Source organism: Ranitomeya variabilis, chromosome 4, assembly GCF_051348905.1.
Source record: "Ranitomeya variabilis isolate aRanVar5 chromosome 4, aRanVar5.hap1, whole genome shotgun sequence".
Classification (NCBI taxonomy): Eukaryota; Metazoa; Chordata; class Amphibia; order Anura; family Dendrobatidae; genus Ranitomeya; species Ranitomeya variabilis.
In genome coordinates this window covers 614,065,090-614,081,311 of record NC_135235.1, presented here as the reverse complement: position 1 = coordinate 614,081,311, position 16,222 = coordinate 614,065,090, and the positions used below count along the sequence as shown (strand labels likewise).

Here is a 16,222-nt window from a genome sequence, read left to right as displayed (position 1 = left end):
CATATCAAGTTTGAAGGTAACAGTTAACACCATTTTTTTTTTTTTGGGTGTAATAATTTTTTTGGGGGGAATCAAAATGTATGTTGGCATACCAATACATAATCATTCTAATTAAAACTGTGTTTAAATTGGAAGATTCTTAGAGGGACCAAGCAAGGAACCCAAGAGAAACGCAGCAAGGACCCAAGACAGACGCAGCCAGGCCCCCCAAGTTTGGAAAACAGATGTAAGTATAAAGTCCCAAAAGCTGTATCTATCCTTTTGTATAGTAGCTTAGAACTCTCTTTATACTTGCAGATTCTTAGGGACCCAAGAGAAACGCAGCAAGGACCCAAGACAGATGCTGGAAAACAGGACCATAATGTCTTCTTCTGGGAGCCCCCCTCACATCGTCAGCCACCTGAGGTGATTTTTTTTTTTCTTCATAAATTTTTTTGGGTACATCTCTGGTAACATATGTTTTTGAACCCTATATGTATTTATTGTTTTCACAGGAAGCTGAAGCAGAGGGGCTTCCAGAAGGAGACGGGCAGGGTGGAGAAATGCAAGGAGCGGGAGCGCATAGTGTAAAGGTACCTTCACACTAAGCGACTTTGCAGCGAGAACGACGACGATCCGTGACGTTGCAGCGTCCTGGATAGCGATCTCGTTGTGTTTGACACGCAGCAGCGATCTGGATCCCGCTGTGATATCGCTGGTCGGAGCTAGAAGTCCAAAACTTTATTTCGTCGCTTGATCACCCGCTGTCATCGCTGTATCGGCGTGTGTGACGCCGATACAGCGATGTGTTCACTTGTAACCAGGGTAAACATCTGGTTACTAAGTGCAGGGCCGTGCTTAGTAACCCAATATTTACCCTGGTTACCATTGTAAAAGTAAAAAAAAAAACACTACATACTCACCTTCTGATGTCTGTCACGTCCCCCGGCGTCCACAGGGTTACGCGCTTCTGCCGAGAACTTCCTGAACTGAATGTGTCAGCGCCGGCAGTAAAGCAGAGCACAGCGGTGACGTCACCGCTGTGCTCTGTTACTGCCGGCGCTGACACATTCAGTGCAGGAAGCTCTGAGCAGCAGCGCGTAACCCTGTGGACGCCGGGGGACGTGACAGACATCAGAAGGTGAGTATGTAGTGTTTTTTTTACTTTTTACAATGGTAACCAGGGTAAATATCGGGTTACTAAGCGCGGCCCTGCGCTTAGTAACCCGATATTTACCCTGGTTACCCGGGTGCTGCAGGAGGACTTCGGCATCGTTGAGGACAGTTTCAACGATGCCGAAGTCGTTCCCCTGATCGTTGGTCGCTGGAGAGAGCTGTCTATGTGACAGCTCCCCAGCGACCTAAACAGCGACGCTGCAGCGATCGGCTTGTTGTCTATATCGCTGCAGCGTCGCTGAGTGTGACGGTACCTTAAGTTTTACAGAGACAGATCCTCACATAAAACACACTACACCCAACACAAACATTCAGCACAGCACACACACAGTACATATGCCTCCATCCAAGCACATAATTTATTTATTTAATTTTTTTTTTTTTATTAGTCTTCACAATCCGGGGCTCGACCTAGAGTTCCTCAAAGCACCTCCCATAGTCGTTGGAATGCTAATCGCGGCGGTCGCCGAACATTAAGTTCCTGTTTGGTTTGGTGTTTAGTAAACTGTAAAATTCATGTGGTATAATCTTTCCCTTTATAATTTCTTTTTTTTGTTAAGGCTTCACAGCGTGCTCCCGAACAGGCCGAGGAAGAGGAGGGGATAGATGTTGACACCCTCATCCAAGAGGTTCAAAATCGGGAGCCGCTGTAGAACATGGCGGACCGCCGCCATGCTGACCAGTTCGTCACCCGACGGCTATGGGAGGAAGTGTGCAGTGCTGTTCTGGAGAACTGGGAGGAACTCGACGCTGGGGCCCAGGATCTAGCACGTAATTATTCACACTTCATTACCTTATGTTAGCATGATTTAATGTGTTGTATAGTAACCAATTTTTGCTTTATCTTTCCAGGTAACAGGGTTATCGTGCGGTGGCGGTCACTCAGGGATCGCTTCAAGAGGGAGTTTAACAAGGAGAAGCAGGCCCCGAGTGGATCTAGAGGATGCAGGAGCAGGTATAAATATGCCAGAGCCCTGTCGTTCCTCCGGTCAACGCTGCTGAGCAGAAGGTAAATATTCAACACCACATGTTTTCAGTCAAACTGTTAAAATGTGTAACCTTCAATTTTTTTTGGCAGCAAGGGCAATTGTAATATCAAGATACTAAATTTTTTTTTTCTTCTTTAGCAGCACTGTCTGCAGCACTCGGGAGCCTGCATCAGAGTTGCACCCCTCTGGAGCGATCTCTCAGGAGTCCGCCACCAGGGACCACGTCGACCCCTCTGTATCTGTACCTTCCCTTTTGTGTGATCCCTCGGCCCCATCCACCAGCGCTGGAGCAGCAGGGCGGACTTCGTCACTTGAAGCTGCAGGTGATGAGTTAGAGTTCCCTTTACCCCACCCCTCTGACACTGCCGCAACATCTAGACCACCTTTGGGGTCAGGACGGCAGCGCCAGAGAGGTCAGGAAAGGAGCTATGCGCCTGAGTTTTTGCATCTGAATGCAGCCTTCCAGAATGCCATCAAGCTTTTGGGTGAGCAAACATCTGCTGTGTACAATATGCTTAACAAAAGCATACTTGAACTCAGCAGTCATCTTGATAGGATGCATTCAGATGCAAACCAGTCACCAAGACACTGTTTTTTTCAGTCGGTCCTCAGGCACATGGAAAATCTAACTCCTGACCTGCAGATGCATGTGATGCAAGGCTGCCACACTGCTCTAGCGCAGGCGATGTCCCAAGCCCCTCTACCTACCCTTCATGTTTCAACACCTTTCCCCTCTCAAGTCGCCATCTATCCTCCCGTCCATCCTCCTCCCGTCCATCCTACTTCTACTCCTTCGCCATTCCTTCCTTCCCCCCTCAGTATTTCCCAGTACCTACCTTCCCCTTTCCATTCTTCCCCTTTAACTTCACCATTCCCAATCCCACCAACACCTTCACCATACCTCCCACAGACCACATCTGTACCCCAACTCCCTGCCCAACCTCATGTTTTCACCACCCATTCCACTTCTGTTTCTCCCCGTGATGTCCTGTCCCCCGCTATCGACGTGGTCCGCCCTGTCAGCCCCTCCACTACTATCTCCACCCCAAATTATGAGAACCTGTAAACTTGTAAATAAATTAAACTTTTTTTTGGTGTTTAAAAACTATTTTATTGTCTTTCCTTTTTTTTTTTTTTTAAACTGTATAAAAACCACCAAGGTTATGGTAAAAGTAACAGTAGAAAATGTGTAAAGGGGTACCGGTTCAAAACATACAATACTGCGAGGTTAAAGTCCAAAGGTTTTGTAACAAAACAAAAAACATGGTATATTTACAAGTGTGAAAAAAATAATTTTTTACACCATTTCGTACTGCCAGTCAACTGATCCTTGAGGAGACATGAAGTAGTCTGCAAAATTGTCCCGCATTCTGGAGACTGCTACTGGACTGCGAAAACTTGTGTTGTGGTAATCCCGCAAGGTGGTTTCTGACACATTATCCTCCAGGGAAACATGTTCTTTGGATAATACAAAATTGTGAAGTACCACACAAGCCTTCACCACATTATCAACAGTGTCAGTCTGCAGTTTAATTGCAGTTAGTAGGATTCTCCATTTAGCAGTTAATATGCCAAAGGCACATTCCACAACTCTTTGCGCTCTGGTTAAGCGATAATTAAAAATTTTCTTCCTCTGGGTCAGTCCACTACTTCCATAGGGTTTTATCAAGTGTGGTGAAAGCTGGAAGGCACCATCTCCAACGCACACAAATGGTAATGGTGGACCGGTGATTCCAGGGAGAGGTCTAGGTGGTGGAAAGTCAAATGTCTCTCCATACAAACGACGCCCCATTGGTGAAGTTTTAAAAATCTGGGAGTCATTTGCGCGTCCATACGCACCGATATCCACAGCGATAAATTTACAGTGTGCGTCGGCTATGGCCATCAATACAATTGAGAAGTACTTTTTGTAGTTGTAAAATTCTGATCCAGAGCCAGAAGGTTTGACAATCCTTATATGCTTCCCATCGACTGCTCCAACACAATTTGGGAATTGGCATATTTGTTCAAAATTGTGGGCAATCTCCAGCCACCTCTCCTGTGATGTCTCTGGAATGTATTCCGCTTGTAAGCACTCCCACAATGCCCGGCAGGTCTCTCTGATGATCCCTGAGATTGTGGATATCCCAAGCCTGTACTGGAAATGTAGGGATGAAAACGATTCTCCAGTTGCAAGGAATCTGTTAACAAAAGGAAAAGAAAATAACTAATAATAACTTCAAAAAACAACATTACAGTTATAAGTCTGATGAATGAGAATCATTAAAAAAAAGAATAACTTACCGAATAGTCACCATCAGACGATCTGCTGGTGATATGGAGAAGCGCATCTGGGCGTCTCGTCTCCGTATTGATTCTTCCACATGGCCCAACAAAATTTCAAAATTTTCCGCTTTCATTCGCACATAGCTGAAAAAATTTTCAGGATTTTCCCTCAGTTCAATGTAAAGTGTGGAATAAACACCACGGGTCATGCGTTGGGCTGTGATGGGATGGATCCACAGCCTTCTCTTCCGCCGCTGCCGCAGGATACGCAGTCTTTCTTCCTCCTTGTCTCGAACGATGACTGCCAACCGATTAGCCTCAAAAGTGAAATCCACACATATCTTCACAATATTCGCCAGCACCCCTTCCATCTTTGCCACTTTCTCTACAACCTTACAAAGATCTGGTGTAAATACACTGTATATATAGTTTTCCAGTAGTTTCCAGTAGCCAATCACATTGAGATCCTCCTTTTTTAAAAACGGATCCGTCAAAAAACGGTTACAACGGATGTAAAAACGGTTGCAACGGTCCTAACGGACCTGTTTTTTTGACGTATCAGTGTAACTGATCCGTCAAAAAAACGGATCCGTTAGAACCGTTTTCTAAACAATTTTGACGGATCCGTCAATCCGTCACGATGTCGGAACTAACTGACGCCAAACAACTGAAGTGTGAAAGAAGCCTAAGAGGCTACAAAATAACTGAAACTAGGGTGTAGGATCACCTTCCAGCAGGACAATGACCCTAAACAGTGTCCCAGAACTACAATGGAGGATTTAGATCAAACCTTATTCATGTGTCTGAACGGACAAGTCACAGTCTTTATAGAGACAGAAAAGGGCTGTGAAGGATGGAAAAATAAGTCACTGATAAGGGCACAGAAATGTTTAGACAGGTCAAGGGTGCACCAAGCGCCTGTGCTTGGTTTGAACAGTTAATCTGTGCTGACAGTTTCCCTTTAGAGTCACCAGACAAAACACAGTACTTTTAAGTGGGGTCTCACAAAGGCAACCCATGTAAAAACACCCCTTTATGAATTATAGATATCATGGAGCAGAGTCTCAGAAGTTCCACATGCCCAAAATACACTTCCAGTATTATATGTTATTTTTGGGGGTGCTATTACTGTGCTACATAACATGCACTTGCTTTGGAGGTAGCCGAGAGCCGGATTTCTACTCAGTCGTGCCAAGGCAACGTTGGCCGTAGTGACATTGTGCCCAACGCATTTACATTGTAATTTTTTTCTGTATGAGGAAAAGTTTTGGGAAGACTTTTTTTCCCTATTCTTTTAAGTGAGAAACTAAATAATTGGAAAAGGAAAATTAATGCCACATGATGAAAGCGAGTAAAAGTGACATTAATGCAAAGCACATCACTCCTGGTTATGAAAGAATTGTAATTAAGCAGCGGTTAATAAATCCAACAGCAGAAGTCACAATGGCAGTAAGGCACAAAAGCTCGTAAGAGCCTTAATTACAGTGCCGCTGCTTCCAGATTAGGAGCGCGGAGGCCACCCATGGCCGTCCCCTATATGCTGAACCCTCCATATCCCTAATCACAATATGGGACTCCGTTTCTACAGCGCTCGGTCCTTTGTAGCGTACCTCATCACCACCAGATTGGTTTCATGTGAACAGCAATTTTCTGCCACTCCAATGTTTCTAAAACTGTAATTCTCTAAACTTGAACAAATAGCAAAGCTTTTAGCACGAGCTACACTTTTATAAGCCCTCTGGCTTATTTGGTATAATGTGCCAACATTCGCAACAGAAATCGAAATTGAGGTCTGGGTTAAATCCATGACTATTCACTGCCTGCTGTGGAAAGGGGGTGAGAACAAAGCTGATGGTAATCATGGTGGAGCTGCTGTGACTAGTAGGGGGTTGTGCCTATTGAGGAAGCAAGGTACCAGATGAATCCATGACAATTACCGCCTTCCGGGTAAAGGGAGCTGACTAACCTGTTGTTAATTTCTAGTACATGGAGAATGCTGTCACTACTGGGGGCTGCGGTGACTACTATAAAGAGTAGGGAACTGCACCTACTCTGAAATGAGGGCCATTTTAGAGAATATACTAATAAAATCTACAATTATGACTTGGAGGAAATTATATAACATTTCGTACAACAACCAAATTAGTTACCCATTAGAAAAACTTTATTTATATTCATAAATATATATATATATACCCTTTCAAACTTCCCTACAGATAAATGGAGAAAGAATGGTATAACATTATTATTTACCGGACCTAAAAAAGATTCAAACATAAATGTTTTATCCTTGAATCTATAGTACAACCTTCCAAAAGAGGAAATATGTAACTTTTTAGAATTAAGGAAATATATTAGGGGGAAATTCTCTTTCCCCATATCTCTTCCAAGAGTTATCATATCTCTTCTGGAAAATCTCTTAATAAATACTATTTCGAACACTAAAAACCAGCATACACTCTTTAACCCTTAGGCTACTTTCACACTTGCGTCGGTACGGGTTCGGCGCTAAGCGTCGGGCCGACGTACCGACGCACGTTGTGAAATTTGTGCACGACGTGGGCAGCGGATGCAGTTTTTCAACGCATCCGCTGCCCATTCTGAAGTCCGGGGAGGAGGGGGTGGAGTTCTGGCCACGCATGCGCGGTAGAAAATGTCGGACGCGACGTACGAAAAAACATTCCCTTGAACGTTTTTTCGTGACAACGGTCCGCCAAAACACGACGGATCCGTTGCACGACGGACGTGACGTGTGGCCATCCGTCGCTGATACAAGTCTATGGGAAAAAAACGCATCCTGCAGGCACATTTGCAGGATCCGTTTTTTTCCCCAAAACGACGGATTGCGAAGGATGCCAAACGACACAAGTGTGAAAGAAGCCTTAACGACCGCTAATACGCCTTTTAACGGCGGTAGTTAAGGGTACTTAAATTACTTAATAGTACTTAATTAACGGCGCTGTGGAAAAAGTGTTTAGCACCTCCCAGAGTCGGATTTCCTCTAGGGCAGTGTTCCCCAACTCCGGTCCTCAAGAGCCACCAACAGGTCATGTTTTCAGGATTTCCTTAGTATTGCTTAGGCGACTGAATGCTTGCCTGTCCAGGTGATGCAATTATCACCTGTGCAATACTAAGGAAATCCTGAAAACATGACCTGTTGGTGGCTCTTGAGGACCGGAGTTGGGGAACACTGCTCTAGAGTCTCGGCTGCCGGGGGTAGCCGAGAACCCAGAGAACATGATTCGGGTGGGTTTTTACCAACCCACAGGTTGCGGTCGCCGTTATTAACCTTATACCGGTGACCACAAAAAAAAAAAGCACGATTTGCCATTTAATTTCTCTGTCCCCTGTCGTGATCACACATCAGAGGACAGAGAAATAGGCCCCCGATCCCCCCCCCGATACTTATCAGTGTCTCCTGGTGTCCCTGGGTCCTCCTACTTCCCCCCACAGCCGCTAGCGTCTTTTTCCGGTAAGAAAATGGCGGGCGCATGCACAGTGCGCCCGCCGAGATCTGCCGGCCGGCACCCGGCAACAATAGGAATATTTCTCCTATTGGTTCATTTTGGTCACTGTGATAGACCCTACCACAGTGATCAAAATAAAAAAATAGTAAATAACCCCTCCCACTTTATCACCCCCCTCAGTTAGGAGTTGAGCTAAAATTAGGGTTAGGGCTAAAATTAGGGTTAGGGTTGGGATTTGGTGTTATGTTGGGGTTAGGGTTATGATTAGAGTTATGGTTAGGGATGGGATTAGGGGTGTGTAGTGGTTAGGGTTGGAGTTAGAATTGGGGGATTTCCACTGTTTAGGTACATCAGGGGGTCTCCAAACGCGACATGGCGCCACCATTGATTTCAGCCAATTTTGCGTTCAACAAGTCAAATGGTGCTCCCTTCCTTCTGAGATCAGAACACCACCTCATATAGGGAATCAGCGCACTCAACACAAATTGGACAACTTCTGGCGTCCAATTTCTACTGATGTCCTTGGGAAAATAAAAAATTGGGGGCTAAAAAAATCATTTTTGAGGAAAAAAAAAGAGATTTTTATTTTCATAATGCATTATGCACAGTGCGGGGCTGGGATTCCAAAGGTGGGTGGCCGCACTGCCCACACAGGCGCAGTCTGCAAGCCTGGCTGGGACGTCAGACGGCCACAGCTTACTGCGCCTGCGCAGCACAGTAGTACACAGCGCAGGCGCCGGTTTTGAAGCGTAAACAGTGCTGAGGGGGCAGCTCTGAAAGCCCCTGAAAATTGGAGTGACGGCAGAGTAGCGGTTCAAGCTGGGGAGTGAGGACCCGCCTCCCTAGCTAAAGACAAGTATTTTGGATAAGTTTCAAAACGCTTTATTTTGGGAATACTTGAACCAAAAACTAAAAGAGCCACCTTGTTAGAATGCAGCATTACTGCTGCACAAGGTGGCTCTTTTAGTTTATAACGGCTGGAGGGGGGTGACAGTGGCCCTTTAAATGTGAGATGGTCCCTAAAAGAATGGTTTTGTTCTAAAAATGAGAAATCGCTGGTCAACTTTTAACGCTTATAACTTCCTAACAAAAAAAAAAAAAATTGTTTCCAAAATTGTGCTGATGTAAAGTAGACATGTGGGAAATGTTATTTATTAACTATTTTGTGTGACATATCTCTCTGATTTAAGGGCATAAAAATTCAAAGTTTGAAAATTGCAAAATTTTAAACATTTTTGCCATATTTCCGTTTTTTTCATAAATAAACGGAAGTAATATCTATGAAATTTTACCACTAATATGAAGTAGAATATGTCACGAAAAAACAATCTCAGAATCAGCGGGATCTGTTAAAGCGTTCCAGAGTTATAACCTCATAAAGTGACAATGGTCAGAATTGTAAAAATTGGCTTGGTCATTAAGCTGCAAATTGGCTCCGTCACTAAGGGGTTAAAAGTGACGTAACTATTGAAAAATGAAAACACATAGTTAAGTGGGAAGAAGATATGAATATATGTTTTTCGCCTGAGTTATGGAAAGAAGCAATTGAAAGAACATAAAAATCAAATGTAAAGGCTGTTATTCATGAGAATTATTTTAAAATCTTATCTCGTTGGTTCTATACACCTGTCAGATTAAAGCAGATTTTTGAGGACGGATCGGACTTATGCTGGAAGAACTGTGCTCAAAAAGCTAACATATTACATATTTTCTGGTCATGTCCTAAAATAATCGACCTGTGGAAAGAAGTAGATAATTTATTGCGCAATATTAACCCCTTCATGACCTTGGGATTTTCCTTTTTTCCGTGTTCGTTTTTGCTCCCCTTCTTCCCAGAGCCATAACTTTTTTATTTTCCCGTCAATATGGCCATGTGAGGGCTTATTTTTTGCGAAACAAGTTGTACTTTTACTAGGTTCACTAAATGCTAAAACTGACCTACCATTATGATTCTCCAGGTCATTATGAGTTCAAAGACACCAAACATGTCTAGGTTCTCTTTTATCTAAGTGGTGAAAAAAAATTCCAAACTTTGCTAAAAAAAACACAAAAACAAATTGCGCCATTTTCCGATACCCGTAGTGTCTCCATTTTTCATGATCTAGGGTAGGGTGAGAACTTATTTTTTGCGTGCTGAGCTGGCGTTTTTAATGATAGCATTTTGTTGAAGATACGTTCTTTTGATCGCCCGTTATTGCATTTTAATGCAATGTTGCAGCGACGAAAAAAACGTAATTCTGGCATTTCAAATTTTTTTCTCGCTACGCCGATCAGGTTAATCCTTTTTTTTTATTGATAGATCGGGCAATTCTGAACGCGGCGATACCAAATATGTGTAGGTTTGATTTTTTTTATTGATTTATTTTGAATGGGGCGAAAGGGGGGTGATTTAAACTTTTATATTTTTTTCTTCACATTTTTTTAAACTTTTTTTTTTTACTTTTGCCATGATTCAATAGCCTCTATGGGAGGCTAGAAGCTGGCACAACGCGATCGGCTCTGCTACATAGCAGCGATCATCTGATCGCTGCTATGCAGCAGAAATGCATATGTGCTATGAGCGCAGACCACAAGGGGGCGCTCACAGCAGGCCTGCATCAGTAACCATAGAGGTCTCAGGGACCTCTATGGTTACCGTTCTGACGCATCGCTGACCCCCGATCATGTGACAGGGGTCGGCAATGCGCTCATTTCCGGCCGCCCGGCCGGAAGCGCTGGTTAAATGCCGCTGTCAGCGTTTGACAGCGGCATTTAACTAGTTAATTGTGGCGGGTGAATCACAATTTCACCCGCCACTATTGCGGGCACATGTCAGCTATTCAAAACAGCTGACACCGCCGGAGCCCTGCATCAAAGCGCGGTATCTGACCTCGGACGTACTATCCCGTCCGAGGTCAGAAAGAGGTTAACAACTCTGTAGTTGAATTGTCTCCGAAACTCAGAGGGCCACATCCGGCCCTCTGGTTGTCACAGTCCGGCTCGCGAACCAAGACAGCCGTGGGGCTGAAAACCTGAGGTCCGCAGTCATCGCGTCAACTGTGTACCACTGGAAAGCAGGGCGCCTGGAAACGGGACCGAGGTATGTTTTTTTTCTCATGTGTATGAACATGGGGATTCTATGGGGTGAACATGGGGATTCTATGTGGGTGACATGCTGCACACGGGGAGGCTATGGGGGTGTCATGCTGCACACGGGGAGGCTATGGGGGTGTCATGCTGCACACAGGGAGGCTATGAGGGTGTCATGCTGCATACGGGGAGGCTATGGGGGTATCATGCTGCACATGATGAGGCTCTGGGTAAGCTGTATACTGTCATGCAATATATGGGGAGGCTGTGTGAGGCCTCATTCAGTATGTGGAGAGACTGTGGGGCTCATGCTGTATATGTATATAAGGCTGTGTGGGGCTCATGCTGTACATGGGGAGGCTGTGTGGGGCTCATGCTGTACATGGGGAGGCTGTGTGGGGCTCATGCTGTACATGGGGAGGCTGTGTGGGGCTCATGCTGTACATGGGGAGGCTGTGTGGGGCTCATGCTGTACATGGGGAGGCTGTGTGGGGCTCATGCTGTACATGGGGAGGCTGTGTGGGGCTCATGCTGTACATGGGGAGGCTGTGTGGGGCTCATGCTGTACATGGGGAGGCTGTGTGGGGCTCATGCTGTACATGGGGAGGCTGTGTGGGGCTCATGCTGTACATGGGGAGGCTGTGTGGGGCTCATGCTGTACATGGGGAGGCTGTGTGGGGCTCATGCTGTACATGGGGAGGCTGTGTGGGGCTCATGCCGTATAAAGGGAGGCTGTGTGGGGCTCATGCCGTATATAGGGAGGCTGTGTGGGGCTCATGCCGTATATAGGGAGGCTGTGTGGGGCTCATAGCGTATATAGGGAGGCTGTGTGGGGCTCATGCCATATATAGGGAGGCTGTGTGGGGCTCATGCCGTATATAGGGAGGCTGCGTGGGGCTCATGCCGTATATAGGGAGGCTGTGTGGGGCTCATGCCGTATATAAGGGGCTGTGTGGGGTTCATGCTGTATAAAGGGAGGCTGTGCGGGGATCATGCCGTTTAAAGGGAGGCTGTGCGGGGATCATGCCGTATAAAGGGAGGCTGTGCGGGGATCATGCCATATATAGGGAGGCTGTGTGGGGCTCATGCCGTATATAGGGAGGCTGTGTGGGGCTCATAGCGTATATAGGGAGGCTGTGTGGGGCTCATGCCGTATATAGGGAGGCTGTGTGGGGCTCATGCCGTATATAGGGAGGCTGTGTGGGGCTCATGCTGTACATGGGGAGGCTGTGTGGGGTTCATGCTGTATAAAGGGAGGCCTTGTGGGCTCATGCCATATAAAGGGAGGCTGTGGGGCTCATGCCGTATATAGGGAGGCTGTGGGGGGCTGATGCCGTATATAGGGAGGCTGTGTGGGGCTCATAGCGCATATAGGGAGGCTGTGTGGGGCTCATGCCATATATATGGAGGCTGTGTGGGGCTCATAGCATATATAGGGAGGCTGTGTGGGGCTCATGCAATATATAGGGAGGCTGTGTGGGGCTCATGCCATATATAGGGAGGCTGTGTGGGGCTCATAGCGTATATAGGGAGGCTGTGTGGGGCTCATAGCGTATATAGGGAGGCTGCGTGGGGCTCATAGCGTATATAGGGAGGCTGTGTGGGGCTCATGCAATATATAGGGAGGCTGTGTGAGGCTCATGCTGTATATAAGGGGCTGTAGGGGCGTTCAACGATATATAGGGGGTGTCAGCATACTTAATTATGCTCGAGATTAAGTGATACAATTAATATTAATAAATTAATATTGAGTAGAGTTAATTTCAAGCTATTAGTTCGGTCCTCCACCACAACAGTCATTGTCTCTCATGTGGCCCCTCGGGAAAATTAATTTGCCACCCCTGCCACAACTGGTTTTGTTCTCGCTCGATTCCAATCAACTTCCCCCCAAAATTAAATATCTCCAATTCATCTATTTGCTGTAACAAAAATACTTATAGCATCTAAGTGGAAATCAATAGATGTCCCCTCCATTTCAGAAATAATGAAAAGAATGTCTACCCATAATTCTTTTGAACATTTTAACGCTCTAAGAAACAATTCTTTAAAAAAATACTGTTCCACATGGTCATCTTGGAACCTATTTCTTTCCTCAAGTCGGAATGCCCCCTTTTAGGTTAAAAGCTTTATTATTTGCCAAGAAATACAGGTACAATTATATATTTAACAAAAACAAATTGAAAATTGTTTTGTTATAAATATTGTTTCAATAAGGATGATCTTTTCCCCTGTCCCTACTCTCCACATTTATCTGATCCAACCATCTACTATGCCCGTTTCTTTCATTACCCTTACCCTCTACCTTTTCTAGCTTTTTCATCCACATTCTTTTCCTCTTGCATTAACCCTTTTTTTCTCTGTTGATTCTTCTTTGAATATATCTTCTTACTTGTTTAATAGAACAAGTTTTCGATCACTCCGTTTTGTTTTATTACTCACCCTATTGACTATAACTATAATCCCCTTCCCAGAAATTGTTAAAAAATCCCCCCAAATAAAAAGAATATTGATAAAACTGTAGTTCTCTAAACTTTAACAAATGGCAAAGCTTTCAGCACGAGCTACACTTTTATAAGCCCTTTGGCTTATTTGATATTATGTGCCAACATTTGCAACAGAAATCGAAATTGGGGTGGAGCCGCATATTCATCACTGTAATGAGCGGTACCACGTGACCGCTCACACAGGATAAGCTGCCGGCGCTGAGAGGAAGCATTGCAGGAGCTGAGTGAGTATTTTAATGCAAGCGGGCGGGCGCAAAGGGGGTGGGAGGCGGGAGGTGACCAGGAACTTTATTTTAAACACACAAAAAATAAAAAAACCTTGATTTTTCATTCCTTCTCTCCAGCGAACGCTGTTTGGGAGAAGGAATGAATGCCGGCTTCAGCACCACACGCAGGGGGGACAGCGCTTAAGTCTAGCGCTGTCTCCTGCACGGTCCGTGTGGTCCTCAGTCGACACACGGCTGCCGCACGTGTGCCACGTGAGCACATGGACACGGATAACTCCGGTACCGATTTTTCCGGTACCGGAATTATCTGGACGTGTGAGACTGGCCTTAAGTAAATTACTGTCACAGCCTCCTTGGAGAAAGTAGGTGTAACACCAAGTTCACACATCTGTCTTTCACAATCTAATTACCAGCTGCAATGCATGATAGTCTGCAACCCATGATAGTCTGCAACTCAAACTCAGCTTCATATTTGCCTATGTTGCTGCTGAGTTTGAGTCAGAACATAAGCCGCCCAAACCCTGACTTAAAGGGAGCCTGTCACCTGAATTTGGCGGGACCTTTTTTCGGTCCGATGGGCGGTGTTTTCGGGTGTTTTATTCACCCCTTCCTTTCCCGCTGGCTGCACGCTGGCCGCAATATTAGCTTGAAGTTGATTCGCTGTCTTCCGTAGAACACGCCTGCGCAAGGCAATCTTGCCTTGCGCATATGCAGTTTGCTTTGCCCAACTGTGGGCAAAGCCGAAAAGCATTAGTGCACATGCGCCGGCGCACTATGTCCCGGAACACAGCGAAATACCTCCGGGACATAGTGCGCTGGCGCATGCACACTAATGCTTTTCGGCTTTGCCCGCAGTTGGGCAAAGCATACTGCGTGTGCACAAGGCAAGATTGTCTTGTGCAGGCGTGTTCTACGGAGGGAAACACAAATCCCAGATATTTTGTATACCTCAATAGAATATAACAAAACACAATTTCCCTTATATGCATGGGGAAATGAAGGTACGCACACTAGAACTAAAATTGAAAAACTTTATTAGATACAATATACCAATAAAACACCAAACAGAAATAGACAAATAGGAAACCTATAAGAACAAGCGACTACTATACCAACACAATATGCATCTTACAACATTGTATATGGAAGCACCAACCAACATATGTTGTGTACTGAAACAATCAGTCTTATGACCATACAAATTTGATGCCAATATCCTTTATATAGAGTGCAATGGTCTGGATTATATGAGACCAAGTTAATGCAATAGCCTATAAAATGGCTTACTTCAAAATCATGTATGACTGTAATTGTGAAGCTATATACATATAGGCTTAGTTATAACTGAGCAAGATGCTACACTCAACAATAGCAGTTATATCAGATAGATGTTCATAAAGTGCAAACGTGCTAAAGGCCCCTGGAAACAAGGTGACTTATGGGCCACAGTATGGAATCCTCCTATATATCTGGCATCCTATCTTTAAATATGTATGAAACAAATGGAAGGCTATATCCACTGTGAACACTCTCAATATTTTAGAGTTTTAACTTACATGAAAGATGCAAAGTGTTGTATGTCTGTGTCGCCACCCCGACAGCGCCGTTTCGCCAGTTCAGGCTTCTTCCTTATGGGGGCACGTGTGTTGTGTGTGGAAAAGAGCGCCCATTATATATGGTAGCTAATTCAATTCAAACATGAGGGTAAGTGCCGTACAACGCCGCGTCCCGGATGTTGAGAGGCGCATGTGCCGGTTTACGGCCGCTCGTGCACAAAGTGTGGCTCTCCAGCTCACGCCCCCGGCGTGCAAGCATGGAACGCTCGCGTCACCTTGTGGGCGGGGCTGGAATCCACCGTGCGGCCGAGCCCAGGGCATGCGCACTAATCCAAGATCGCAACCTAAACAGGTGAGTATCGCTGCAGAAGTACAGCGCGGCTAGTGGGAGGCGTGGCTAAAACCAGCAAGTACGAAAAATTAAGCCATGTATATCAAAAGGTTACTTGCACTGCTTATTATGAACACTAATGGCGGTTACTGAATGCCGGAAAACTTTTATTGTTTTTTACATGAAGGCAAGTATTAATTGTACTAAGATAAATCAAATCCAATTTGAAATCCTACAGCTATAAAGCCTATAATGTACCTATTTATCTATACCTTCAATCTATGGGGGCAAATATCTCCACAAAATTACCGGACAACTAGTAAAGAATATAATAATAGCCAACCATGCAGACGGTGAAATGCATATCGAAAAAATTGAATTAAATAAATAAGCAAATAGTGTCAGATACACTTTCAAATTTGCTGGCAATGATATCTAATCTAGATCAACAATCTCTATAATACTGACACTATAAGTAACAATTACATTAGCTATCGAAAGTATGAATTTAACACTAAACATCTGAACTATATAATATATAATAATTATTATACTACCATATATAAAGAGACGAGATAGTCTATATACAATTATTAATACAAATACAGCATGAATGTGGATAACCAATAATATATATCTCTACACTACCCCACCACCAA

The 16,222-nt window shown here is 44.8% G+C and overlaps 1 protein-coding gene across 6 annotated transcripts in view; it reads right to left on the bottom strand.

The window, feature by feature from the left end:
- The window catches only part of SLC39A11 (solute carrier family 39 member 11), a 618,770-nt gene that overhangs the window by 585,546 nt on the left and 17,002 nt on the right, over positions 1-16,222 (bottom strand). The window lies entirely within an intron of this gene.